At 46.2% G+C, this 27,994-nt stretch overlaps 1 pseudogene; it reads left to right on the top strand.

The window, feature by feature from the left end:
* The first annotated feature begins 7,894 nt into the window (after positions 1 to 7,894).
* LOC136654589 (5S ribosomal RNA) lies at positions 7,895 to 8,018 on the top strand (annotated as a pseudogene).
* Positions 8,019 to 27,994: the final 19,976 nt, after the last annotated feature.

The following is a 27,994-nucleotide window of genomic DNA, read 5'->3' as shown; positions in this document are numbered from 1 at the left end:
TGGGGGAGTGTCATATATTAGTAGGGCCATTGAAGGATGGAATTCCCCCCCCACCTGCTGCGCAGTGTGCCTTGCCAATTGTCAAAAAAAGGATGGTGTGCTTTGACAATTTTAGGGCCTTGTCAGTATGCAGTGAGATGAAAAAGTTGAAAATCACAGAGCAATGTTCATACTTTATACTTTAGGCCCGTGTTACTCAAACTGTGGGTCAGGACGCACTAGGTGGGTCTTGAGCCAATTTCAGGTGGGTCCCCATTCATTTCAAGATTTTTATTTTGACTATATTAGACTTGATGGTATGTGACTGCATCTGGGGAAATGTGACAGCTCTGTACTTTTAATAGGCTACTGTGTACATGCTTTTAACAATGATGGAAAATGGGTGGGATTGCAGCCTAGGATTGTTAAAACATTTTCCTGCTTGGTGATGTCACTTCTGGTCATGACATCACTTCCGGTGGGTCCCGACAGATTCTCATTCTAAAAAAAAGTGGGTCCCAGTGCTAAACATCTGAGAACCACTGCTTTAGGCCAATCACAGAAGGACTGTAACTCAGATGAATATTGCGTTTTTTCTTGAGTAAGAATAAGGGTAGCAACAATATTTGTCTTCCTGCCAGCAAGGACTCATTAAGCCCGAGGAAGAGTCTTTGCTCCAGGGGAAGGAAAATTGTGGATGCCATATCATTGTGGCCATAGGCTTTTGTGGCCTACCTTCCACTTCATTAATGTATCTTATTCTTCATCATCATCACTATTGTTACTCTTTAAGATGCCACATGATTCTTGGTGAGGGCTCACTTGGCCTGCCCATCATCCCCACCCATTGCTTCCTATGCTACTGTATTGGAATCGCAGAAGATCTGGCGAGGAGGTAGCATGTGGTGTCAGCAGTGGCCCCTTTAAGGGTAAGGCCTGGGCATCCAGCAGAGTGTGCTGCACAGCTGCAGCCACTGGAAGGCAATAGGGCCCTCAGGGATATAAGGAGCACCTGAGGCAGGAAGGGGTGTGGGTTGTAGAAGGAGTGCAGGTTGGAGACTGACCTTGGACTGTGACTTGGCTTATTGACTTTGGACTTGGACACTCTGACTGATTTGACTGACTTACCTGGAATCTGACCTTGGACTGTGACTTGGCTTATTGACTTTGGACTTTGCCCTGGATACTCTGACTGGCTTTGTGACTAACGGACTGACTAATGGACTGCTGGAGACACTGGGGTTTGGTGTGTGGCTGCTGTGCCCAAGACCTACTGAGGACCAAGGGGCTGCTGTAATGGCAGGAGGCTGCTGCCAGGAGAAAGGACCTCTGCAGGTTGAACAGGCGAGCTACCCTGGAGGTGGGGTATAGCAGGACTGCAGGGCAGAACCAGGGTCATTTGTTGGGGGAAAGAAGGGGAGCTAATTTGCTTAAAGTGGGCATAATTCTCCAGGCAGAGCATGGCCTTGGAATCTGGCAGAACAGCTACTGCTTGGCAAATTTTAGCATTTTGTGGTAGCTCCCATCAAGGAGAGACAGACAGAAAGTAAGACATTTTGATTGAAGCTCAGTTTTCAGAATGAGTACTAGAAGCTACAGTCGTAGTAATACTTTTAATTACCAAAGCTGATATTTTCTTTTTTGCTTGAGTGATGAGGCCTGGCGCCATCTGATTTACTGACACTAGCTCCACTCCGGATCATGAAAGACAGTGTGCAGTGTATCTTAAAATGATAATTGCTGTTAGTTTTGTTTTCCAGCCAGATATAACAGTGTGTTGATTAAGTGTTTTTTAAACTTTAATTGCATCTGCTTAAATGTGTGTGTCTGATAAAATATTTACTGACAGCTTAGCTGGCAAGGACATACATGGTTCAATAATCATGAGTGGCTGTGTAGTTTGTACATATTTTATAACTTTAATTTGCTGGTCAATGTTTACGGCTTAGCACTCCTGCATCTCATCTGGTATTCTGTGTGGTTTATTGATAAACTATCACAGTATATACTTTACGTGATACTTTTCTTTTAAAGAAAAAGAAAGCTCTCCTCTTTATGAGCTCACTGGTGACAGGGAATCAAAATTAGCATTAATTAAAATGCGTTTATCGCACAGCAGCCCATTATTTAGACAAGGGTACATGAGAAAACACAGTGTGTTACAAAAGATTTGTATTGTCTTTCTATACTTCCCTCCCCCAAAGTACTGTAATTAAGTTGTGTTAAAAATAGCAGAGGGCCTTGTTGGAATGGGCATCTCTTTTATCAGTTAGTTTGGAGGCTATTGTTCCTAGCAGATGTCTTTCATTGTCTATTTTTGTTCCCTCCCCCCCCCCTTTTCTTTTATATCATGTCTTGGAGTCCTTTCTATCTTTGAGCAACTAGTGACCCGAAGTTCCTCTCAAAGGTTGCATGAGCTTAGGTGCCAGATCCTATGGTTTTCCCAGGAATCCTGGCTTTGAGCATCATGACCTGAGGCTTGGAGCCAACTTAGAGAACAATCCTGTGCTTGTCTACTCAGAAGTAAGTCCCACTGACTTCAATGGGGCTTACTCTCAGGAAAGTGTGAATAGCATTGCAGCCTCGCAGCCCAATTCTTAGCTGCCCAGAGCACAGGACTGTGACGGTGGCAAAAACAGCTGCTGCGGCATCCATCGGACTACACCCTGCGCAGCAGCCACCTCCTTGAGAGAAGGGGACATTCATCCCCTTCTCTTGAGTAAAGGAAGCAGCCACATTTGCTACTTGATTCTATGGCAGCTCTGGAGCCGCCACAGAATCAGAGAGCTCTGGGTCGGGCACAATCAGAGAGCTCTGTGTCAGCTCCACTGGTCCTGCCCTCCTCCCGCCCTGCTGCCCCTGCATATGCCCCTGCATATACATTCCCACTGCCGCTGCATATATCTGAAACCACAGATAGCTGTGAACATACTTTTAGTGATGGTGCAAGGCATTCGGGGATGTGACACTAACAAGAAGCAGTTGGCAAATTCCCCCCATAGCACAAATGACTTATCAGTCTCTGTTTGCAGACCTCCTGCCGCTATCTCCCATGTCTTTTTGTCTCCTGTGCTGTCCGCTTCCTGTTACAATCTTGTTGTTTGCGGCCCTCCAAGCCTGTTTCTGTTAGTGTTGTGTAGGGCAACTGCTAACAGGAAGTGGGTTGGAGGGCTGCAAACAATGCAATGCTAACAGCAAGCACACAACCTAGAGACAAAGGAGACAGAAGACCGATAAGCCATTTGACAATGGGGAGAATTTGTGAACCGCAGATAAATAAAACCTTGGCTACAGGGGCTACTATAGACTGGAAGCCACTGGTAAATCACTTGGTGATGTACAATAGACTGGCAATAGTTCCTAACCCCCAGTCTTTTCTTCCTCTAAATTAGGCTGCTGAAATAGAGAAAGCATCAGCCGAAAACCAGAAAGTGGATTTCATGTGACAGAATTGTAAACTCAGTTGTGGTACTCAAAATAAATTCCTGGGCTGAGCGTATGCTCAAGGGCACCCTGTTCCTTAAGTGCAGTGGTGTAGTTAAGGGGGTGTGGGGGGTGCAGGCCGCATCGGTTGACACCACTACTGGCCACAATTTTTTAAATCTTGGTATATTTGAATAATACCATCATGTTATATATCATTCGATGCGTAATTTCATGCAGAATTCAATGAAACAAACCACGTTGAAATATCTCTATTCTATCAAAAGTTATAACAAAAAAAATCTAGCAGGGCAGGGCAATGGTGCATCACCATACCCGCCACCGGCGGTGCTGCCCAGCCCCCTGCATGGGCGAAGGTCCATAATAGGGGTGACATGCTGGCCTCCCGCACCAGGTGATTCAAACCCTAGTGACGCCACTGCTTAAGTGTACATCAGCCCCCACGCCATGATTTTGTACTTGGCTGAGATTAGTGGAACTCAAAGGTCTAAATAACAATGTAGACCCCACAGGTTTGGCCACAACGGACTAAGAGAGATTTTTTTTTATGACAATGCTTGAAAACTGCTGTCTGATGAGGCTCAGAGTCTGCCCAGTGTGTGAAAAAGCCCAACCAACCATTTTGCCCCCAGCTTGACTATTTCCAGCACCAGCCTGGCACAGCAACTGTGTTTCACCTTAGTTGCCGTGCACACAATACAGGAAACAAGCTTTGAATTATTGCGGTGCTACAACATAACAATTCCATTGCTATGACCCCCGGGTGGCTTGCAAAATACAGTGGAACAATAATTGTCAATCCTTCCTGTACAATGTGTAATGTTTGACAGAGGTCAGCATTAGCTACATGACCTTTGGCTGGTACTCAAAGAGGTAATATCTCTTCTCCAGTTCAGTTGATAAAATGTTAAATAGAATCAATGTTGGCCACGCTTTCGTGGCGCCGGAGACAAAACCAATTTTTTGCACTAAAGCGTGCCTTTTAACGGACAGAAAATAGCCTCCGTGACAGCCTTTCCCCCCAACTACCTGGGTAAATATATTATTTCAAATGTCAAAAATTTAATTTTCTGCAGAAAAGTGGCATAATTCTTATTTCCAATCTGTGGAATGGCATGATTAATACCGCGAGGCTCTCCTGTATTATATGGAATAGAATGGTTCTTGCAAGAGATCTTTAAACAGGAAAGGTATGAAGGGTGAACTTGCACAGATTCTGCACCTGGAAGCAGAGGCATGACTAGGACAGAGTCTGAGGGGCATCTGCCTTGGGCATTACACCAAGGGGGGGGCACATCACTGCCCCTCAAGATCCACCCTAGCACTGGATGCTTTCACATCCCCCATTCCTTTGCAGCTGCTGCAGCGAGCGCCACTCTTCTGGGGGAGAACCAGAAGCCATGACATCACTACCCTGTGTGCTGGGGCAGTGTGTTACGCTTCTACCTGTAAGCATGAATACCTTTCAACAGTAAGAGTGCAACCCAAACTGTGAGTTCGGCCAGCCCAAGTCCCTTGGGCCAGCCTGAGAGGGTCACAAACATGCTATAAAGCACCGCAGGAAGCCAGGCTGGTGCTCCCAGAAGCGCCAGCCTGTGGAGGCCAACGGAGGCCTCTGCGCTGGCTTCTTCCTGACTCCTTTTGTCGGTTCAAATGACACAAGGGTGACAGGTAGGCATGAGGAGGTGGGGAGGGGAGGGAGGGAGGTGTTCCTAGGCAGGGAGAGGGAGGGCGATGGGCGGCCCCGGGGGCGGGGAGCCAGAGACGGGGCTGCTATGTCCCGCAGTTATCCAGCAGTTATGTCCGGATCTCCTCCAAGTCTGCTCTCCTTGGACTTGTGCCATTTCAGGAGGTGGCACAAGTCCAAGGAGACCCATTGGAGCCAGCAGCCCTTACCCAGGGATAAGGGGAAGAGTTTCCCCTTGCTTCTGGCTAAGCCGCTGCTGGCCACAATCCTGTGCTGGATACAGCGCAAGCCTCCTGGCTTGCCTGTTGCAGTGCAAGTTAGGATTGAGCCCCAAATGCAATATCTTTTGCTATCTCACATATGTTATAAACTCCAGACTTCGGGAGCCAGCCTTGAGTCGACTAAGCAATGTGACAGTTATTAGCTTTGTTAATACATTTGTTTTCAGGGTCTTCAAGATAGTTTTAAGGTGGGATGGCGAGGTCTGTGAAAGACAGCATGTCCAAAAACCAAGGCAGGAGAGGCTGCTGGAAAGAAGGATGGTCATCAGTGCACCTTTCCTCAGCTTCTGAAGTTTCCCCTTCTAGTCACCTATTAAATTTATTGCAGCCTTTTGTAATTGATCACCATAATGAGGAGCTGTCATAGCTCAGTGGTAGAGTACATGTTTTGCATGCAGAAGGTCTCTGGCTCTATCCCAGGAATCCCCAGGTAGGACGGGGGGGGGGGGGGACCCTGGTAAGCCAATTCCAGTCAGTGCAGACTATACAGAGCTAGATGGACTAAGGGCGCAATCCCAAAGGCACCCTCGGCAGAAGAGTGTCGCGAAAGTGCCGTAAGGTACTTCTGTGACAACTCTGGAGGACTGAGGCCAGCCCAAGCCCCGTTGGGCTGGTGGAAAGGTAAGCCCACACCAGCTGAGTCAGGCCAGCACAGGGGTCTGGGGGAGGGCATGGGGAGGGGGGAATGAGGTGTTTTGGAGTGGGGTACAGCGGGTGGCAGGAGAGCCTGTGGGCAGGGTGTGGGTGAGAAGGGCATGGGGCCAGGATCTGCACTTGTGCCTTATCCTAACTCTGGTCCCAGGCTGCCTGGAGCAGCTCCAGGCTGCTCAGATATGCACCACCTCCTTAGGTGGCACAGAACCAAGTAGCCCCATTGGGGCTGTTGCGGTGTTACCTGAGCTATGGGGTTTGCATTCCCCTTGTCCTCGACTCAGCTGCATTCGGCCCCAACTGGGGAGGAATCGGGAGGGAGTGGATCCAGTGCTGAAGCTGCACACTAAATCCTATCCCCTCTGGCAGCAGCCTCCCTGCCCCCTTTCTTTCCTTGGGCTTGCGCTAGCAAAATAACCAGCACCGGTCCAAAGGGATCCTTTAGGGGTCAGGAGGCTTATGCAAAGGTAAAGGGATACAAATCCCCTTTCCCTGCTGAAGCTTCCTGATCTATCTCGCCCCCCCCCCCCACTGGATACAACACAGCCATTTTTGATACGGCTATACCAGTGGGGGGGGGGGAGGATAGGATTGGGTTTAGAGATTGGGTTTGACTTTATTTGCACCCTAGGAAGCATTCTTAGGTCTGTGGCTTTGCAGGGACTTGAGTGCCAAGCCAATTTGGAAGATTTTCTTACATGTTGCCATGAACCAAGAAGGCACGACTGGGTGTAAATTCAAACAAACAAGGAAACAAAGAGAGTGCATTTGGCCCCTCAACACTGGCTGCTTAAAAGAAGCAGTTAAAACAAGAAATAGGTGCTGAGTGGATGGGTTAGAGAGGGCTTTGCTAGCCCATTTGCTTTCAATAAGAAGTCATGCTTTGCCTCTCATTGTTTTATCCCTGTAATGGAGATCATCAGGAACAGCTGAGAAAGCAGGCCTTGGGGATTTGTCCTTAATGGGTTCTGGAAATGGCTTCCCTTCCAGTTTAACAGGGCAGAACTAGGCATTAGGAGGGGTCCCAACCCCAAATTTTCTTTATTAGGCAAATGCAGGGCTAGAGTGACAGAGGAGAGCACATGCAGCAGAGAACTGGCACAAGGGAGGGGGTCATTATGAATGCCTTCTACCCATTTTCCCCTGCAAATGCCCCATCCTCATATTTAGTATTTTTCTTTCCTCTGACAGGCTCAGAAATCAGCCTTCCTCTAGCAGGCTCAGCAGGAGAGCATCAGGAGGCACAAGAAAGGCAAAGCATCCCATTCTGTCACCCACTGACTGTCCCCTACCAACATCCCCTTCATACATACGATATTCATTTTACCTCTGCAAATATGGGTTTGGCGATCCACCTTTACCAAGGTATCAGATGGTTCCACTGACTCGTCTCTCTGTCAAAGCTCAGTATACATATTAGGGGAGCGTTACGGTGCTTGTAGGTAACGTGTTTAGTGCACCATGGAGCAAAAAATATAGGGCAGTGACAGGGTGAGGAGGAGGGCAGATTAGGTCCAGGAGGGGGCAGGATCAGCAGCAGCGGTGCACACCAAATCCTGACTCCTTTCCAGGGCCTGATCTGCCTTCACAGATCAGTGCAGACTTGTGCCAGCGACCGAGCTGGTGCAGGTCCAAGTTGAATCATAGCAGCTGCTGGGACTTCCTCTGGGACAAAGAGACAAATGTCCCTTTACCCCGAGGAGACCTCCATCAGCCAAAACTCTCCAGTGGAAGGCAGTGGAAGCCATGAGAGTGCCACATGGGAAGTTCAGAAGGATTGGGCTGCCCTGCTATGAGAAGCATGGAGCACAGCAGTGGAAAGTAAGTCTTAAAACATTGAAAGGTGGTTTGGTCCTTCAGTTCTCAACTGTTACCTTGTAGATGCCTGATCTCATCTGAACTTGGAAGCTAAGCAGGGTCAGGCCTGGTTAGTACTTGGATGGGAGACCGCCTGGGAATACTGGGTGCTGTAGGCTTATACCATAGTCTTTTGAGACTGAAGGTTGCTAACCATTCTTCATTTCTCAATGTTTGTCCCTTGCCATATCACTTTACATGAATCACCTATTGAAGTACAACTGCAAGTAACTGGTGGTGATGTCATCACCAGTTACTTCTGGATTGAAAGGCCAGACACGACACATGCACTGCTAAGAGGTTCAGAGCGGATGGGGGACTTCTTTGAGTGCACAAAAAGTGCACACTGGAGCTCTGCCAGCCAAGCCAACCCTCCTACTGCTGCTTGTCACATTGCATTGCTGATCTCATTGCCAGGTGGTGAGGGTCTTGTGGGGGTGGTCCCATGTGTACCACCAGACACCATCTCAAGTATCACCAGTAGTAGGAGTACCACAGGTTGAGAAATAATGTTTTAAATGAGAAAAAAGTGAGGGACGGTTTTTTAAATACGTGTTTTAGACGGCCGAGATGTGTCGTCATTTAGTTGGGCAGAGAAAAACCGTACAGTAAATAAAAAAATATTTGACATTTGAAAGGGGAAAATAAAAACTCATAAATGGCAGGCAGTATTGATCAATGATAATGAAATATCAACTAAGTCCACCGAGTGCCTTAAGTTTTCCTCCTCTGTTTTGATCAGGTTCAAATGTTAAACTTAATCCGTAAACCTATAAATGGGAATCAGGCCAAAAAGGCTCATGGACCTGAGGTTTCTGAGAAGAATTGCTGACGCTCAATCCAAATGTCAGTTTCAAATTAAAGAAAGGATTCTCGTAGGGTTGTATTCTTAAATAATATTAAAAATCAATATGTTCTTGTACTTTTCCCTTAATGAATGTTAAGGGGTGCATTTTTTAAAAAGCATCTGTCAGCAGACATGGACCAAAGCCGAGGCAGCATATATAACTGGCTTTCTCACTAACTGAATTCACCCTCCAATCTAGACCTATTGTGGCTTGGTTTCGTATTTAGTTCCAACTGCTTCTGCTTGCAGGTAATTTCTGGGAGCCTGCTGGTTTTTGACACAGGTTTCTTATCTGTCTTTCCCCTTAAAGCAGTGTTGGGACCCACTAAGTGGGTCATGAGCAATTTCAAATGGGTCCCCTTTCATCTCAATATTTTATTTTTAATATATTCGTCTTGATGCTACCCTGGTATGTGACTGCATTCAGGGAAATGTTATAGATCTGTACTTTTAATAGGCTACTATGTATACGCTTTTAACAATGGTAGTAAATGGGACTTACTCCTAGGTAAGTGTGGGCAACATTTCAGCCTAGGATTGTTAAAAATGTTCCTGCTTGATGATGTCACTTCTAGCCATGACATCACTTCTGGTGGGTCCTGACAGATTCTCACCTGGTGCTAAAAGTTTGAGAACCACTGCCTTAAAGGAATGACAGTTAGGGGAAGGAACAGGGGGTGGGGAGGTTGCAGAAGGGGGTGGATCAGGTGGCCACACACAGGATTCTATCTTCCTTTTCTCCAGTCTCCACCCCCCCTTTTCTCCTTGAGCTTGCACCAACTAATGAGGTGGTGCAGGTCAAAGGAGATCCATTGCAGGGTTGGAGGTTTATGGAAGGGAAAGGGATCAATCCTCTTTCCCCTCCAAAGCCTCCCACTCTGCTCCCCCCTCTTGAGAGTAAGCTCCATTAGACACAATGGAAATTACTTCTGTGCAGACATGCATAGGATTATGCTGTTACACTGCAATCCTATGCATGTATATTCAGAATTCCATTGTGGAACTTACTCACAAGAAAGTGTGCCTAGGGTTGCAGCTCTAGTAAGCTTCATAGCTGAGAAGAAAGTTGAATGTAGCTCTTCCCACCCCAGTCCAGTGCTCTGACCACTACCCTACACTATTCTGATTCTTCAGTATAGCAAGAGATGACCTTTCCTTCTAATGAAGAGTTGTAGCTTTTGTTTATTCAGTTCTAGGGAACTCCCATATTTCCTTCAATATTTTAAAAAGACAACCCCTATTGAGATTTTGCTAATAGGAATATTTTCATTTAATCAATGCATTCACTGATTAGAAAGTTAAAAGAGAAGTGATTAATCAACTAAAAATTCCTCACTTGGTGCAAGGTCCTATTAAACACTGTGTAAGATGATCTAAGGCAGTGCTTCCCAAACTGTAGGTTGGGACCCATGGGTGGGTCGCAGCCTGATTCTTGGTGGGTCACCAAGTGCTGAGCAGAGTTTCCAATGTAAACACAGATGATGGTAAGATCAAACTGTCTCAAGCCCTGAAGCTATTCCAAAATCAGATATCTGCTAATTCCCTTGCAAAAGAACTCAGTAGCTGCAGGAGCTGAGTTCTTTGCAGAGCAGTTAGCAATTACCTTGCAAACTGCAGGAGCTAATTGACCTACAAAGGGCTCAGCTTCTGCAGTTCGAAAGGAGCTCAGCTTGTGCAGTTTGCAAGCACGGGTAAATATAGAGAGATAATTGTGTCTTGGTTGATGCCTCCTTATAAAGAATTTTTTTAAAACAGGAAGAGTTTATTTTTTATTTTTCTGGGGAGAAATAGGAAAGGAAGGACAGCATTAATTGAAGTTCATTAGGGCTGCCTCATTAAAAAAAATGGATCCTTTTTTAATAGATAAAGATAAATTATTGTATTTTGAAGCTAGGTGGGTCCTGAGAGAGTGTTGCTTTAAAAAGTGGGTCCTGGTGCTAAAAAGTTTGGGAACCACTGATCTAAGATAACAGTTAAAATTCCCTAGAAATATCACCTTTGTTGGCAGAAACCATTCACGTAATGAGCAGGTGTACCAACGGAGCTAATCATCACATTAAAATCCCTGGCTGGGGTGTGCCCCACAGCTCTCAGGACGCGGCTTTTTGGAAAGCGTCAGTCGGAACCATTTATAAAGATAGAAATTATTCATTTCTTCCTATGCTCGGTATAAAAATTGCACACGCTGGAACAATTGTGCTGATTCCAGCAGTCACCCGAGAGGGGTAACCCTTGATTTAAATGAGATCCGTTGTCTTGTCCACTTGGGAGGTGGTCACTCTCATGCTGGATGAGCGGTTAACGGCGTGAATTGCATTTTAATGCAGAATAAATGAGGGTTGACCACCTGCCCCCCACCGCATTCAGCCGGGCACTGCTGCCACTTGTAATTACAAAGGACAAGTGCAAGAGACAGTTTGGCGGTGGGGGGAAGTGTGACCTACACGGCTCAGCTCATTTTGTACTGCACTTATTCAATACACCACCGCTCTATAATTTGCTGCAGCATTGTTATCTGTTAGCCGCTTACACAGTCACACCTTCATTATGTCCCCGCTTGCCAGCACCGGGCTGCCTGTCACATCTATTGATTGCACTCAAACAGCAATTTACATGGATCACTTGTGACTGTCCTCTGGAAAAGGGGGGGGGGACCCCAACCAAACTGATATCCCTTCAGAGGAGTCATCAGCTTTCTCCTGGGCACCTCAGAGGCACAACAACTGTCTAGTGGAAACCAATGTGACTCTAAGCACCACCATCAGCAAATCTGCCACTGCTCATCAAACTCCTCGCTGGTTCTTGCTTCCCCCAAATGTCAAGGTGTCACTCTCTTCCCTGCTGTTTGCTAAATTCTTTGTGAAGTGGCTTCAGGCAAAGCAAGGTCAAGGAGGTTATCAAACGGGTGGTCTTCGGCTTCCTGATCTGCCATCAGCGATATCGTGGTTCACTTGTTCAAAGGGTTTTGCTGGGTTTGAGTTTTAGAGGTCCAGGGCTCCAACCAAACAGACTAATTTCTGAAAATGGCCAGTTCAATTCAGGATGGGCTGAGATTCCAACAAGCAGCCCCTGCTCTCACCTTGGTGCTCCTTATGGCAACCCTCTTGAGGCTGTTGTGTAAGCGTGGCTTTGTATTCCAAGGTCCAGTGTGTCTCCTCTCCACTCTCATTCTTTCTTCCTGACTTGCCCCAGCTATAAATGCTTCTGGGTCAGACCTGCCTTTGAATGATGCTGGCCTTGCTACCTTCTCCCTTTCCAACCTGCCCACTTCCCTATCTGATCTATCCTTCCATTTTCTAATCTTCACTCCCACTTTGGTTAGGTTTCTCACCTAAAACTTCATTTATGGCTTGATCCTTCTGTGTATCTTCTCCATATTCCATCATCAAGCTCCCCTTCTAGTCCTGCTGAGAAACCCTTTAGCTGAAATGACTATGGCTGAGTACTGGCTACCAGTTTGGGTTTGGAGGTGCTCAAACCCCTCTTTCAAGTCCATGTGCCATGTGTGCATGTGCATGTTTAGGCATCTCTTAAATGTGTTCTTCACTGGTTATGGCAGGGGCATGGAAATCCCCAACACAGGGACGTCAAACTTGTTTCCTACAGAGGGCAGAAGTTAGCATTCATGGTTCCTGCTGAGGGCCGGAAGTGACATCATTAACCAGATGATGGCCAGAAACAAGCACTTTATTCTTTCATAAAAACTCATTAGTCACAAATAACAGAAGAGAAAATGTGCAAATCTTGTTCCATATTTCAAGATAGGAGAGAGCCCAATTACCAAGCTGGGAGAGCCCAATTATAACGGGGGCCAGAGAAATTGCTTCTGGGGGCTGCATTTAGCCTGTGGGCCAGGATTGCTGTAATTCATTGTAGAGAGCCACTGTTGCATATATTATAGAGTAGACAGCCATTGCACTAGTAAAAAAAAAAATTAAAAAGGACAATTTCGCACATAATTTGGTCTTCAGACCAAATGTTTCAAGATGTTGGCAGGTCAAAAGAGGAGAGGATGAGTGGCACCAAAGGTGAGGAGGGTTAGACTCATTAAACAAAATCAATTCCTCTTCAGGCCTGTCTTTATTTAAATGTCACAGGTAAGTTCTTGACACATTTCCAACACTTTTCTGTTTATTACATTGATTAACATGACAAGTCATTCATCTCCGCTGTCTTTTGGTTCTTGTTTTTCTTTGTGCTCTTGGCTTGGCACTCATGAGCTCTGACTACTGTAACAGCCCAATCCTAACCAACGTTCCAGTACCTATGCAGCCCTGAAGTTAGGGAACAGCAGCGTGAGCCCCATTAGGATGGCTGCATCAGTGCTGGAAAGTTGATTAGATTGTGGGCCTCGTAGTTACTACTACTACTACTGACTACTATGACTAAAATATAAGAGGGGGGAAAAACGTAAATCTCCTGGAACTCCTTCCCTTCATCTCAGAATTTGACCTCAAGTTTCAAGTATTTAGCAACCTTCTCAGGGTCTCCAGAGGAAGTAGTAAAATCTTCTGGAGGGGGGCAGGAAGAATCAAGGAGACATTTGCTGCACACCCCAGATCCAGCAAGCTCATAGCCACGTTCTGCCCTCTAAACCAAATGGTGTATTTTTTTCCCCAGTAGGCTCTACTCCTACTCCACCAGGCTTGACCTCTGATGTATTCCATCTCTGTCCAGCTCCTCCCACTACATCTCAGAATCTAAAGCTCTGCTACTGAGTATCTCCTGCAGGTCCATGTGGACACTCTTTGATGACGACTCTCCTTTTCTCAAAGATGACAAGGAATTCCTGTTGCCCCTTCGTGACACTTTGGGCCAGTACGTTTCCTCATGAGAATCATTCCAAAGGACCTGTTGTGATGTCAGAACAAACCTTGATAAATGTATAGCCTCTTCCAGACACTGCTACTCCTGCCAGGTAAGTCTGTGATTAACAGGAGGGTTTTGAAGGGACATTCACTAACCCAGTGGTTCCCAAACTGTGAGCAGTGGTTCCCTGAGGAGGCGTGGAAACCAGGCAGTGGAGCTGCAGAATCCTCTCAAAAAACTAATCACCCTTTATAATGTATAAAATTGTAGCCCTAATAGGAGCCATGGTCAATGGCCCAGTGGGTCAAGGAAGCCATCACTGCACTAACCTATTAATATACTACAGTGGTTACCCAAACTGTGGACCCACTGATGGGTCAGGACCTGATTTATGGTAGGTCCCCAAAAGGTTGGGGGAAACGTCAGATAACTAATCACCTCAAACCCTGAAGCTATTTAAAAATCAGATACTGTAGCTGCTAATTACCCTGCAAAGAGCTCAGCCTGTGCAGTTTTCAAGAATGTGTAAATATAGGGAAATAAATGTTTGAGGGTCTTCTTTTCTGGTTATTATTACTTATATTTAAATAAATGTTATTTCTTTCTAGATATCCTTTTTAAAAAGTTTTTTAAAACCTAGGTGGGTCCTGATAGAGTGCCATTTTAAAAAAAAGTGGATTCAGATGCTAAAAAATTTGGGAACCACTTATATACTACTTAAGAGTCAGGAGAAATGTACATGAGCATTGACAACATTTTTCCCGACAGGGCCCTTGTAGCTTTTACAATATGCAGTAAGAAGGAAGAGCAGCCTCTTCCCCTACCAGATGCATGCATAAAAACCAGATGATATACCTTATGAGATAAGATAGTATTTATCTCTGTGGAGCATGATAAACAGTAAGTGAAAGAAGATCAAAGCATGTTCACTATTTGAAGGCTGGCAGACTTTTTCAAGCCTTTCCTTTACAGAGTAATTAAATCTGCCTGTGGTATAGTAGATGTTACCTGCAAAAGTACTGTACTTCTATTCCCCAGAGTATATGTAGTGTTGTTTTTTTCTTCCCTTGAAAGTTGCGAGTCATTTAAATTCAAGAACAATGGCGGAAGATAAAAGAGAAGAAAAGCTTTCTCCCAGTATTTCAATGTTGGCTGAAACTAATAATTCATTGTCATGGGCCATGATGTAGTGAGTCAGCAAACATGAAATATCTACAGAAGACCCTTTGTTCAGCTATTTTTTTCACACCCATTGCCTCCAGTTGTCAACAGGAAGGCATAAAATAAATTTCAGATTCTAAATAAGGCATCTTTATGTAGGATACCAATACATCTCTCGGCTGAAAAATGGAAGAAAATCAAGTCGGGCATTGATGTAGAATTTCGAAAGTGCTTTCACCAGTAATCCTGAAGGATGGTGCTAATGAAGTTGATTTAGGATCAAGGGGGAAATGATGAAAACCATGTTGAACTATAAAATCTTTGGCTTGCAGTCTTCATGAGTCATTTTTTTCTTGAATTGACCCTGACAAGGCTGCCTGGTCTTATTTCCTATTTAACGGTTGTGTCATGCATTATGTATGTTAAAAGCATGCACCTGCGTGGTTTTTGAAGAGCACACCAAAAATATTTAGTTTGAACGTGGCACAGACCTGTTTGCAAGTAGGTGTACCGTTCAACGGCACCCAGGGCCAGAATTGACTGCAATTCCCCATTGAGTGTAAACATCATAGGAAACATTGCTGCCTCATGATGCGTGCTGTGGCCTTAGTTGCCAGGCTCTGAAGAGCAATTTTGGAAAGCTTCAGACATGTATCCATCAAGTCAAAAGCCCATGGTTTAGACATTCTTTCCCTTAAGGTCCTATGAATCTGCCTTGCACACTGGGTCAACCCATTGGTGTATCAAGGTCGTTCTCATCTTCACTGATTGGCAGTGACTCTTCAGGGTTTCAGACAGGGGTCTCTCAACCTACCTTGTTGAAATGTCAAGGACTGAATCTGAAACTTCTGCATGCCAAACAGGTGATCCTCCACTGAATTCCAACCCCTTCCAGAACCAAACAGATTTGTGTTGTGAAACTCCCAGTCACCCCTTTGCTACCCTCTGCAAAGTCAAGTGGCTTTGGAAACATGGTTTGCAGCATGGTTTACAGCATCTGAGTGGAGCCTGCCACTTTTCTTGTGCAGTTCCTCCTGTATCAATTTTTGCCATTGTCAGATACTACTGCAGATTTAATTTTTTTAAAAAAAAATCAGTGTCTTTGTGATATTAAAATAGAAGCAGTTATTGTGAGACTGGGGTCTGAATTAGACATTACCTGCAAACACGTACTGGAGTCCCCCCATATTCACGATATCCATGGGATGTGTGTCCAGAATAGAAGCCTGTGGGTCAGTGGTTCTCAAACTTTTAGCACCGGAACCCACTTTCTAGAATGAGAATCTGTCAGGGCCCACCAGAAGTGGTATCATGACCAGAAGTGACATCCAACAGGAAACTTTTTAACAATCCTAGACTGCAATCCTGCTCACAATTACCCAAGAGAAAGTCCCATTTACTATCATTGTTTAAAGTATATACATAGTAGCCTATTAAAAGTACAAATCTGTAACATTTTGCCCAAAGCAGTCTCACAGCCCAGTCCTGAGCTGCCCGGGGCGTGCAGCTGCAGCGGCGCTGAGAACAGTGCTGAGAACCTGCACACCTCAGCCTGCCACAGGCAGCGCCTTGGGAGAAGCAGCCCTGCAATGGGGCTACTCACTTTACTGCCGACCAAAAGGTCAGTGGTAAGGTAAAGCCATTTGTGTAGGGCACCAAGCCCTACACTAACGGGCAGGATCCGGTGGAGCGGAGCTCCAACGGACCCGCCTCTCTGCCTCCCCACTCCTTCCCCCTGGTACGCTTCCCGCCTGCCCTCTCTCTGCCCCCCACCTCCCTGGCATGCCTCCTCCCCGCCCCCCTCCCTTCCCTTGCTTACCGTGCCACGGCTCGGTGGACTTGAGACCGCCAAGCAGCAGAGGCCAGGCACCCACCCAGCACTAACCCAGTGCTAGTTCAATGCCGGCCAGTGCTGGGTTAGTACAGACGGTAGCCCAGCGGTAGGACTCACAGACGTGCCTTACGGCACATTTGCGACAGTGCAAGGCAGCACGAAACCACTGCACCAAGCTCAGGATTGGGTTCTAAGTCTAATATACTAAAACTAAAATATTGAAATGAATGGGGACCCACCTGAAAGAGGTTCATGACCCACCTATTGGGTCCAAACTCAGTCTGAGAAACACTGCTGTAGGCATCCTATACACATTGCCTTATTTGTGGATAGAGTACAGAGCACCCAATACTGGTAAACATAAATACAGAACCACCCATCAAAAAGCTTGCTGATTGGTTAAATAGTTAATCACTGCATATAAATAAGTACGTACATCTTATCTTGTGGTATATTGCTGTTATAATCATGATCAAGTTATCTAGCCTCACCTTGCTATTTGTATCACATTATCTCACTTCTTCTACCTGCATCTAGCCATATTTATACTGAGGACTGTATTATCTATGGATGAATGTGAACAACAAAAAAGATTTAGCCCATTGGTGATAAACACTTCATTGAAACCCCCCCCCCCAAAAAAAAAAAAAAATATGGTTAAGTTTTGTTGCTGCATCCATGTTTTTGTTGTTCTGTGTCTGAATCCATCAGGTGTTGCCTCAGAACCTTTGGGCAATTTGATCTATGAATAGATATTCAATATCACCACCCTTCTAGGTTGCTTTGTGTGCATTTCTTGGCTATAACTCCTTCTGGGTGCCATATATCAATATTATGCCTCTTATCCAGATTGTTTGCGTTGAAAGGGTCTTTCAGAAGAAATATTACAGATTTTATTGCAGTTTTTAGAATAAATACTTCAGCAACAAACAGAGAGGCAAAGAAAAGGGCTACTTCTCACAACAGAATTTCTTCGAGTTTACTTAGGTATTTATTGTCAGCATTTATACTCTACCTTTCCAACATTTGACAGCTTACAAATGTAATGGAAATCTGCAAGATCCCTTGCGGAGACAGGGTGTGGTGTCAACAGTGGCCCCTTGCTCTGGCAGGCAAGCAAAGGGTTAACCCCAGGGCTCTAACAGCAGTGGGTGTGCTGCACAGCTGCCACCACTAGAGGCAACCAGATCATTAAGGGATAAAAGCAGCACCTGGAGAAGGGAGTGTTGTGAGTGAGCAGAAGGAAGGAGCTTGGAGCAGAGAGAACTAAACTGATGGATTAATGTACTGAGGACCTAATAGACTGGCTGATAGACTACTGGATATGCTAACTCACCGATGGACTGACTAATTGACAGATGAGCAAATGGACTTCTGAGGATTGCTGGAACAGAGACTGCTGAGGTTGTGTGGCTACTACTCCTAAGACCTGCAGAGGACCAAGTTGTTGCTGTGGTGGCTGGAGAAGCTGTTGGCAGAAGAGGGGAGGAAGGAGGACCCCTGTAGATTTAACAGGTGAGCTACCATGGTGGTCAGGTCCAGCAGTGCTGCAGTGCAGAACAAGAACCATTGTTGGGGAAAACAGGGGAGCTAATTAACTTAAAGTGGGCATAGGTTCTCTAGGCGAAGCTTGGACTGGGAATGTGGCAAAACAACAAACGTAAGAATTATTAATATCAATGAAACTAACCATGAAAGGTTAGTGAAACTAAACAGAAATATCAATGAACCTAACCATGTTAAAAAATTAAAACCATGTTAAAAAGTGCAATCCTAAGAACATAAGAACAGCCCCACTGGATCAGGCCATAAGCCCATCTAGTCCAGTTTCCTGTATCTCACTGCGGCCCAAAAAATGCCCCAGGGAGCACACCAGATAACAAGAGACCTCATCCTGGTACCCTCCCTTGCATCCGGCCTTCTGACATAGCCCATTTCTAAAATCAGGAGGTTGCTCATACAAATCATGGCTTGTAACCCGTAACGGATTTTTCCTCCAGAAACTTGTCCAATCCCCTTTTAAAGGCATCCAGGCCAGACACCATCACCACACCCTGTGGCAAGGAGTTCCACAGACCAACCACACGCTGAGTAAAGAAATATTTTCTTGCTCAACAGGCCCACCATGTTACAGCATTATAGCATAATCCTAAGCATGTCTACTCAGAAGTAAGCCACACTGTGTTCAATGAGGCTTACTCCCAGTGTTTACTGTACTGTAAACCGATGGTGTTGGCAACCTTCAGCCTCGAAAGACTATGGTACTGCGCTCTGAATGGTGGTTCTAGAACAGCATCTAGTGTGGCTGAAAAGGCCGATTCGGGAGTGACAATCCCTTCCACACCAGGAGCAAGTGCAGTCTGTCCCTGGTCTGTCTCCCTGGCTATGGGCCTTCCTTCTTTGCCTCAGACTGTTGGCCAAGTGTCTCTTCAAACTGGGAAAGGCCATGCTGCACAGCCTGCCTCCAAGCGGGCCGCTCAGAGGCCAGGGTTTCCCACTTGTTGAGGTCCACTCCTAAGGCCTTCAGATCCCTCTTGCAGATGTCCTTGTATCGCAGCTGTGGTCTACCTGTAGGGTGCTTTCCTTGCATGAGTTCTCCATAGAGGAGATCCTTTGGGATCCGGCCATCATCCATTCTCACAACATGACCGAGCCAACGCAGGCGTCTCTGTTTCAGCAGTGAATACATGGTAGGGATTCCAGCACATTCCAGGACTGTGTTGTTTGGAACTTTGTCCTGCCAGGTGATGCCAAGGATGCGTCGGAGGCAGCGCATGTGGAAAGCGCTTAGTTTCCTCTCCTGTTGTGAGCAAAGAGTCCATGACTCGCTGCAGTACAGAAGTGTACTCAGGACGCAAGCTCTGTAGACCTGGATCTTGGTATGTTCCGTCAGCTTCTTGTTGGACCAGATTCTCTTTGTGAGTCTGGAAAACGTGGTAGCTGCTTTACCGATGCGTTTGTTTAGCTCGGTATCGAGAGAAAGAGTGTCGGAGATAGTTGAGCCAAGGTACACAAAGTCATGGACAACCTCCAGTTCATGCGCAGAGATTGTAATGCAGGGAGGTGAGTCCACATCCTGAACCATGACCTGTGTTTTCTTCAGGCTGTAGCCCAAAGCAAGTAAAAACAGAGTCCAAGGATGATAATCCACTAAAGCCCTTATCTAGGATGCCCTCCCAGACTAGCGCACCTGGTACTGACTTTGATAACTTTTTAGCACCAGATAATTTTTTTTTAACTTCCCCAGGCTTTCCATTTTGCTGATTTTAATTGTTTTTATAGTTCTGCTGGATTTTGTCTCATGAAAGCTGTGGCTTTGGTGATCTTTGGTTCTCTTATTGACTGTGCTCTTTTGCTGTCATTCTGGTTTTATTATTTGACTGCAAACTGCTTTGGGAGCTTATGCTAAAGGACCGCTAAGAAATTATCAAGTAAACACTACATTTCTCTAGATCTGAATGGTTCATTGGCAGCACAATCCTATGCAGTATTGGGGTGTCCTGTGGAGCGCATTGCGACAGCAGAAGGCAGTTCTGCTGTCACAAAATGGCCGCTGATAGCATGTGCAGTGCTTCATTGGTGGTCATTTTGCGCATACTTCTCCAACAGGCAGGAGCATCACAATGTCACAGGTAGTTCCCACTGGGCCTAAGACAAGGTAAGGCAGTGGAGGGTGGGGAGGGGAAGAAATTGGATGGGGTGGAGGAAATGAGAGCAGGGAGTTGGCGGGAGGGGTGGATCTGGTATCAATGATATGCACTGGATCCTATCACCTCTTTTAACAACATCTCTACCCCTTCTCCTCAGACATGCACCAGCTAAAGAGCTGTCACAGGTCCAGGGAGACCCATGGCAGAGCAGGAGGCTTAAGGAGGAATATTTATGATTTTGTTGCCCTCCTTAGTCCAGCAGTTCAAGTAACTAAACTCCAGACGGATACAGTTTGTGTGAAGGTTTGATTGCAATCCGTGTTTGGATGACAGGTGTCTCTACTTATTCTCATTGACTTCTCAACAACCTTTGATACTGTGGGCCAGCACATTTTGTTGACACATTTCCTGTAGCGATTGGCTGGAAGGAACAAAAAAACAACAACCTGGAACAGTTTTGACGTATGTCACCCCCAGGAAGTGAAACTGATAAGCCACATCCACCTGACCTGAGAGTTATTTATCTTGCTTACATATGGCTATGAAGTGAAGACATAACCTTTTCCTTCATTTAGCCTTTAGCTAAAGAGTTTCCTGAATGTTAAAGAACAATGATTTTTTTTTTAATGAGCTCTGGTGGCTACGAGCCACAGTATTTTGGGACACAATCTACCTGCTTAGGTGGGAGCTGGAAAGAAACCATTCTGGTATGTTGAATGTAAAAGGAGACAGACACCTGAGGCCTGGTCCACCATGGAGTGGAACAAGGAGGTTCAATGGACTGCAACACATAGGCGTTATTAAGGTTTGTGTCTCCCAGTGCAGAAGGCCAGCCTGTCACCCTTATGATGGACCTCTGCCCATGCATTGTGAGTGGGGCAACACCCTGGGCAGTGGGCATGGTGATGAATCATTGCCCCACGCCACTGGTTTTTTGCTATAGCTTTTGATAGAATAGAGATATTTCAGCACAGCTTGTTTCATTGCATTCTGCATTAAATTACACATTGATATATAACATGATAGTATTATTCAAAAATACCAAAATTAAAAATTTTTTTGACCAGTAGTGGTGGTCAAAAAACCTCCCTATAAATAGACATCTAGAACATCAGTGGGAATGGTTCTAGCCTAGCCCTTAGCCAACCATGATGGCTCTCTATTCACAAAGAGATCATTAAAAATGGGATCTTCCCACCTGCAATCTGAAGAGGTGCAGTCCATTCCACCGTCTCGGCATGTTATCATTTCATCTGTCTGACTTGGCCTGAGTTCTTTCCAACTTGCTGGCAGAACATATGCGTTTTGGAACTAAGGCTGCTACTGGCTGCTGGATGCTTGCCTGCTCCTTTCAGATCAACTTGAAGGTTTATGAATAAACCAGAAATGCACCAGTCTCCCAAAGTATCTCTTCACTCAGGAAAGTAGACAGCTTTGAAACAGTAACACTCTTTTGCTGGTGTAAATCTGAGGGGACTCCTAGGAAACTTCCAGGATGTGGAGGGATAGGATCTCGGCATGCACTACTGCCCAGCCATCTCCCTGCCCTGCCCCACCAACTATCCTCCCAGGAACTGCCCGGAACCAGAAGCAGTGGAGGATGGTGAAACTTCAGCAGACTGCTGTCACCCACATGCAACCTCTGGCCATTTGCATTTGCTGCCATGGACTCTGTTTGCCGTGGACTCCATGGCCAAACAGCAGAGTGGCTGCCACACTGGCAAGGAGTATGGTGGTGGATCATGAGATTTGCCAGCATAAACCCTCAGGTGATTCTCAGGTGGTTGCCAGTTTAGACACCAAGGAGACATAGACCTGCTTAGCTTCAGTAAAGTGACTGCATCAGGTGCCCTCATTACTCCAGAAAAGATAGCTGCTGGGAAGCAAGAGCAGGAAAGGATAAAGGCAGTCTTGCTGTTTTGCTTCCCAGAGGCATTTGCCAACAGTGTGGAAGGCAAGATCCTGAATTAGTGTGACCAGAGCAGGAACTAGGGCAGAGCCTGGGGGGCACCTGCCCTGTGCGCTATGCAAGGGGAGCACATGATAGCCCCTCAGACTCTGCTGTAGTTACAGAGAAGGGCTGGCGGCTTTACACTCCCCCTTCCTTCTCCTGTGGAGACTCCCCTTAAAGGAACAGGGGTGTGAAGCAGCTGCAACGAGTGCCCCCTCTTCTGGGGAGAACCCAGAAGTAACATCGTGAAGGGAGCCTCCACAGGAGAAGGGGGCTACAAAGCCACGGCAGCAAGCTCACCCTCCTCCTGGGAAAACCTGGAGGTGGCATCATGTGACATGTGCCACATGACATCACCGCCCCAGGCTTCAGTGCAGTATGTTATAACTCTGAATTGAACCTTTGATCTGATCCAGCAGGGATGTCCTTATGATCACCCTGTGTCTTTCAGCAAAATATTAAGTCCATTTGCAAATGTTTGGGCTTCCTGGTGAGGACTGCATAAGTCTGCCTACATAGCCTATACTACAGAGTTTAACATCTGTTGCAGGAGATACTGTCCCTCTTTTGATTTGGGAACAAGGCCATGAAAAGCACAGGTTGAGAGTCTGGAAAGGGGGCAGATTACTGCCGAGAGTCGAAACCTGGCTGTACTCCTAGCAGCTGTTGGTCTGAGCATCTTTGATTCTTTGAACTCAACGTGTAGGTTAATGTGAGTTCAGAAGGTCTTTATCACAGCCTCAAACACTCCAAATTGCAACTGCAGGGGGAAAAAAATATACCTAACCAGACCCCTTGGTGTGCAAAAATCAGATCAGCTTCAACACAAGAGACCAGCTTGCTTTGTACTGAGCAATTCCTCCCCTTCTCTTGGATGACAAGCTGTTTGGTATAGATCTGCTCCCCTCTCTCTTCCCTCCAACTCTCGGTTGTCTGGCCTCCCAACTGGAGTCTGTCTCTGCAAATAGTCCCCCTGTCAGCAGCTCTTTCATGAAAGTAGGGCAAGAGTGGATTAGTGCAGAAATTCTGCAGCAGGACACTCTGGTATCTCATCGGTACAGGCTCAGGACTGCATTTGGCTCCCGCTTCGGGCATCTTTGCTCTCTCCCAGTCCAGGGACCTGGTGAGGCAACAAGGTGCACCATCTGGGAAAAGTGAAGGCGGGGAGCACTGCAGTCTCAAAGCCTCACAGATGAACAGAGTGACCTGCTTAGAATGCCACTAGGTTTATAACAAGGACCTCTGCCTGAGGTCTCCCACCCCATTATTACACATTCCTAAAGGGCCTGTTCTGCTGGCTGTATCCATTTACTCTGCAATCAATTGCCCACTCTCCACTGATTGAAAAACCAAACACGGCCTACATCTAATGCTTGCTGTCTGCTGGTGGTGTTCCTTCTGCGCTGGTGCAGACTGCCATAAAAAAGTTAGCACCAGTTGTGCATAGGAACAGAAGAGCCCCACTGGATCAGGCCAAAGGCCCATCTAGTCCAGCTTCCTGTATCTCCCCACACACCACAGAGGCTTACCCCTGGGTAAGGAGATGATTATTCCCTCACCTAGAGGAGACCTCTATAGCTGCCCTCCCCACCATATGATGTCGTGGTTGCCATCGTGGTTGTCATGGTTGCCATCAGCAGAGGGCAGGAAATAGATAGGAGTGGACCAAAGGTTATTTTTCTTTTGATTCACGATAAACTGGTGGTGGTGGGGGGGTCATATTTGTCTTGTGATATCAATAACTTCAAATATGCCTCCACAGCTGGAGTGTGTGACATGGCAAGTTGGCAGTGGTGTTGGGGTGGCACTGGAGACCAGTCAGGTCAGACAGCGACTGAGTGCCTGGGCTCATGAGAACATTTAACTCTTTGCCCCCACTCAATTCTCTGACATAAATTATCCTCAGAAGTGCTATTAGCCACAGAGAGGAAAATTTATGGGTAATTTGCATCACATCTATGGTGTGTGGGGAAAAGGGTTAGATGTGTCCCCGCTCTCCCTGCAGTGCAGCCCAGATCAAGACTGGGCTTCCTCAGGGCTGCTTTATGAGAAGGAAAAACATTGGGAGTTATTAACAATTCTATATCACGAACCTTTTTGAGTACACACTGCTATAGAAAGATGGATTATAGATTATTATAATAAAGAATAAATTACACAGTTTATTTTAAAAGGCTTATATAGAAGCCTTCTCCAAAAGACCCCCAGGGCAGTTTACAATATAAAAACCAATAAAAAAAAAAACCAAAACAATGAAAAAGTAATCAAAACACAAGCAGACAGTAGAAAATCAGTAAGGAAAATCAGGCACAACTACCAGTCTCAATATGTCACTGCATCAGTCACCACCGAAGGCCTTCTCCAATAACCATGACAATGCCTTGAATTTGACGTCTGCTTGATTTGAAAAGGGATGGTGTTCCACAAAACTGGTGCAGCTGCCGAGAAGAATCTTCTTCTTGTGGATGCCCACTGAGGTTCTGAGCGCATCTGACGCAGGACCTAAGATGACCACCTGAGTATAAGGGAGGGCCCATACAAGAGAAGGTGGTTCTTCAAGCCACTTGGGCCTGAGCCATTTAGGAAAGGAAAGGCATTTGGGCCTCTTCAGCCTAGAAAAGAGGCACCTGAGGGGGGACATGATTGAGACATACGAAATTATGCAGGGGATGGACAGAGTGGATAGACAGATGCTCTTTACACTCTCACATAACACCAGAACAAGGGGACATCCACTAAAATTGAGTGTTGGGAGAGTTAGAACAGACAAGAGAAAATATTTCTTTACTCAGCATGTGGTTGGTCTGTGGAACTCCTTGCCACAGGATGTGGTGATAGCAGCTGGCCTAGGCGCCTTTAAAAGGGGATTGGACAAGTTTCTGGAGGAAAACTCCATTACACGTTACAAGCCATGATGTGTATGTGCAACCTCCTGATTTTAGAAATGGGCTATGTCAGAATGCCAATGCAAGGGAGGGCACAAGGATGAGGTCTCTTGTTATCTGGTGTGCTCCCTGGGGCATTTGGTGGGCCGCAGTGAGATACAGGAAGCTGGACTAGATGGGCCTATGGCCTGATCCAGTGGGGCTGTTCTTATGATTTAAAGATTAAAACCAGCATCTTGAGTTGAGCCTGGAAACACACAGACAGTGGAGCAGCTAAGGAGAGTCAGCAGGGTACATTGCCCTGGGCACCAAGTCTTGAGAGGGTGAAAGGCCTCCAAAAGGTTTTTGCAGAAAACTGGAAGTGCCTTTCAAAGGCCTCTAAGATACTCTCTCAAGGCAAGGTACCCAAAACCTCAGAAAGGCCTCTAAGATGTTGTATGGGGGTATAAAAAATGGGAGGAGGGTGTTATGGAGATATGGGCCATGTGTTCTGCCAAATCCCAATCCACTGGGCCTCATGCCCACTTAAAGCAGATTAGTTTCCCTTGTGAAACTCACCAGTACAGCAAGCAAAAGTCAGAGTCCAGTTCTAGTCCACAGATTCCAAGTAAACCAGTCCAATCAATTAGAGTTGCCAAATCAGAGTCCAGAGCCAATAAGCCGAGTTACAGTCCAAGGTCAGGTTCCAGGTTAGTCAGCCAAATCTGTCAGGGTATCCAAGTCAAAGTCCAAAGTCAATATGCCCAGTCCAAAGTCCATTAGCCAAGTCAGTCAATCTCCTCTCCAACCTGCACTCCTATAACCCACACCACTAGTTCCTCCAGGTGCTGTTTATATGCTCCCAGGTTCACTTTAGCCTCTAGTGGCTGCAGCTGTGCAGCACACCTTCAGCTACCACCTGGGCTTTAATCCTGCATTTACTTCAAGCAAGGGGCACTGTGGTCACCACACTCTACCTCCTCGCCAGATCTTCCGCTATTCCACTACAGCCATGTTAAAAAAATTTGTGCCCCCAGGTGCCAGATGCCTTAGCTACACTGGCCACTTCCCACAGGAAGCCAATACAACCCATGGCATGCAAATGTTATGGACTACCAGCAAGCTGTCTCATTCAACAACCAGCCATTTTGCACCAGGAAAAGTTTCCAAGATATCTTCAAGGGCAGCCCCATGTTGACTGTGTTACAGTAATCTAATCTTATGGTGCCCAGAGAATGGATCCCTGGAACCAGGTCAGATTTCTGTAGAAATGGCTTCCGTTGGTGAACCAGCCAAAGCAGGTCATCAGAATTATTTTAATTAAAGCGTAGGCAAGATCAAACTTAATGAAGTTCCAGGAACATAAAGTACTTGAAACGCCAAGTTCCTCAGAAATGGGAAAGTAAGAGATCAAACTATTTCACAGCAGGGGAGATAACCTCAACTGAGATCGGGAAGAGGGTTTCAGCATTATTTCTTTATTTATGTTTAGATTAAAGGGGCTTCCAAGGAACAAGACTATGCTGTTCTCATCAGGCCAAATGCAGACAGAGCAGAGATTAATCAGGACATTAATTATTTAGCACAATTTTTTCCCCTTTCACTTTTTTTTCCTGGTTCCCTGCCAGGAGTTTTGCTTCACATAATATCCCTTTAGAAGATAATGGGTAAAGAATACTACTTGGAAAGTCACTTTGTGACTTGTAGCTCAATCCGACGTAACTCCCTGCGCAGCGATGCAGCAGCGGCAGTACCCTATAGGGGGAGTTTTGGCTGCTGGAGTTCTCCTCAGTGTATGGGGACATTTACCCCCTTCCCTAGGTAAGCCCTAACAGCCACTATGGGTCAACTCGGATCTGCACCAGTTCTATAGCTGACGCACGTCCGTGTTGAGCCATGCATGTGGATCAGGCCTGGGAAGGGGGTTTTAAATTTGGTGCTGCCAACAAACCCATGCCCTCCTGGGCCTGATCCATCCATTCTTTTCCCCATCTCCTCCCAACTCTGCCCTGTCCCTGCCCCGTTCCATCCCTGCACCAGTCTTATCTGCTGTGGCAGGCTTTCTGAGGTCCCATGGCATGCGCAGGAAGGCTCCAACCTTCCCACTGGTACACCAGCAGCTTATGCTGGTGTCCAGTGCTTTATAGCTGCTTTTCAGCAGCTGGTGCTGGCAGAACGTGCAGTCCGCTGATGCAGAAGCTTGATAGGATTGGCCTGTTAATTCACATATTAGGTTTCCATCTCTCTCTTTGTGCATCTGTGTGTGCCTTTGTGTGTACGTGCAAGAAAGGGGAGGGGGTCTCGTTTGTACTTCATCTTCGTTAATCCAGAAAAAGTAACACCTCTGATTTTGTAAACTTGCTGTAGGCAATGCTGGTTGGAATCCATTGAGCCGACATGAAATTTCTTATCAATTTAAGATTTGGAGCATTTTTGGACCACACCCCTTCTCTTTTACAACTCTGAAACTTTTTGAATACTTCTTTTTCAAATTCCGCACCAAGGGACATGATGCTTAAAATGCTCGTGAATCGGTTTGGTTCAAACTGCAGTCACAGAGAACCATTTGGGACTGCGATGAAGGAGAAGGGTTAAAGCCTCCCTCCACCCACAAACTGTGATCCAGATTCTGGGCCCAATCCTATCCAGCTTTCCAGCACTGATGCAGTCACAATGTAGCGCTGAGGTAAGTGAAAAAATGTTCCCTTGAGAGGGCTACATGACTGACCCCCCCCCAATGCAGCATGCACCCAATTGGCATGGCTGCATCAGCACTGGAAAGTTGGATAGGATTGGGCCCTCAGCCTTCCTGTGGCTGAAATTTTGTAAAAAATAAACCAAGCACACACACTTACCATTACACATACTTTGTCCAAATCTTTCTTATTCACCTACCCTCCCCTTAAAAGTCTGTCTATCCAGCCACTGACTACTCCCCCCCCCACCCACCCATCAGATGTTTCTGTACATCAACCCATA

Source organism: Tiliqua scincoides, chromosome 5, assembly GCF_035046505.1.
Source record: "Tiliqua scincoides isolate rTilSci1 chromosome 5, rTilSci1.hap2, whole genome shotgun sequence".
NCBI classification, from domain to species: domain Eukaryota; kingdom Metazoa; phylum Chordata; class Lepidosauria; order Squamata; family Scincidae; genus Tiliqua; species Tiliqua scincoides.
The sequence above is the reverse complement of the archived record's forward strand: the minus strand, read 5'-3'. Positions and strand labels throughout refer to the sequence as shown.